Below are 1891 nucleotides of genomic sequence, written 5' to 3'. Positions count from 1 at the left end.
GTTTTCTGTACTTCTCTGTGGCTATGTAGTTTCTTGTAGCCCAAATATGGTAGCCCCAGGCAGGAGAAGCAGTGAGAGATGTGAAACAGAGATGTTATTATCTTTGACAAAGTGAAGAAAGTGAAAAGACAGGAAATCTTCTCTTTTACTTTCAATATGAGAACCAATGGTCATCTTAGGAAAAAGTGGTGGAAAATCTGGGCTAGCAAAGGGAGATTGGAAAATTTATGGAAGAGAAGGTGTTCCAGGAGAACAAATCATGGTCAATGTACAGCATTACCAGGATCAGAGATACCATGCGTCATGCCTAGTTTCCTCATGCCCAGAGGTGGTATATTCAGCAGATTCTGACCAGTTCTGGAGAACCGGTAGCGGAAATTTTGAGTAGTTCCGAGAACTGGCAAACACCCCCTTGCTTCCATCTCTTCTGTGCCTCCCGAGTCCCAGCTGATTGGCTGGGCCTTCTTTTGTTGTCCTGCCCAGAAGAATGGAGCTGGAAAGCAGGTTAGTGAGGTGGGAAGGGAATGGAGATTTTACAATATCCTTCCCCTGCCACGCCCACCAAGCCACACCCACAGACCCGGTAGTAAAAAAAATTGAATCCCACCACTGATCATGCCTGATGAAAGAAGCCTTCCCACCCCCCCCACCCATGTGTGTGTGAGTGCCTTTCTGTACAAAGGGAGAAAGGGACAATTTTTTCCAACCACCAAATCCATCCATCCCAAGGCACACATGATATCAGAAAGCGGTCCAGAATAGTCAAAACAGGGAGAAACTTGAGACCAGGTTTAGTCTCCAGCAACATATCCACTCAATTTTTGGAAACTAATACTAGATATTCTTTGGGGAAATGCATCTTTCTCAACCAATAGTCTTTCTGTGCAGATTTCTGATGGGGGAAAGATGGATGGATGTTCATGGATTCTTTCCAATGCTACCATTATTCCTGCAACAAAATCAGTCCCAGTGGGCATAACAAATCTCTGCTTGAACAGCTTCTAAGAAGATTTATTTCACATCCATGGGTCACATCTGTGACCACACCCCAGAGCACACTGTTTCCCCTACTCTGAGAACCCCCGTAATGAATGGGAACATCTGAGGAAGGTTAAGGCCCATGGACTTCTCCCTGCTTTCTCAGATCTGGAATTTCATTCCTATTTGTCTTATGAGTCATCTGCTAGTCCAAGAGGAATGAAGAGCTTGGTGCCACCCATTCCTATCACGATTAATCAATCAATTTTTATTACGGTCACAGACCGGCATTGCTATCATGACGTTTTGGGTCATAATCCCAAAGGCCCTTCAATCACAGAATGGATAACAAACAAATATGAAAAGAAAGTGGTTCAAGGGATATTTTGACCATCTAGATCAGTAGGACAGCTGTGTCCTCTCCCTCTCTTCCTCTCCCTCTCCTTCCCTCCCCACTCTCTATCTCTCATGCACACCAGAATACGGGGTTTGGATGTTGATTTACTCACCAGAGGAACAAATCAGCACACTTTGCAAACTGGAGCTGGGTGTCTTTACTTATGATTTATGGAGCCAGCTGCCCACAGTTTTTTTTTTTTTTTAACCAAGCCACAAATTGAGTTGGGAGTTCCTTGGAGAGAACTTAAAAACACTCCGCTGATTTATAGAAGACAGAAACAATTTTATGTCCTTCTCAAATGGACTCTCAAAGGCTGGAAATAAAGGCTAACAAACATCTTCTTTTAAAACAATGTGGTTTTTATTTGGCACGGGGAAGCCTTCATGGTATGCTTAATCAGTAAATGGATTTTGAGGATTCAACGTTCTGATCAAGTTCGTAATGTGCATTATATAAGCGTCATGTTGCTAAGCCACACTTGAGCTTGTCCTTCAGAAAAATCTTTCATCAAAA

Source organism: Pseudonaja textilis, chromosome 9 (assembly GCF_049901715.1).
Source record: "Pseudonaja textilis isolate UNSWEBS1 chromosome 9, rPseTex1.2, whole genome shotgun sequence".
NCBI lineage: Eukaryota > Metazoa > Chordata > Lepidosauria > Squamata > Elapidae > Pseudonaja > Pseudonaja textilis.
Note: the sequence above shows the minus strand (reverse complement) of the source record.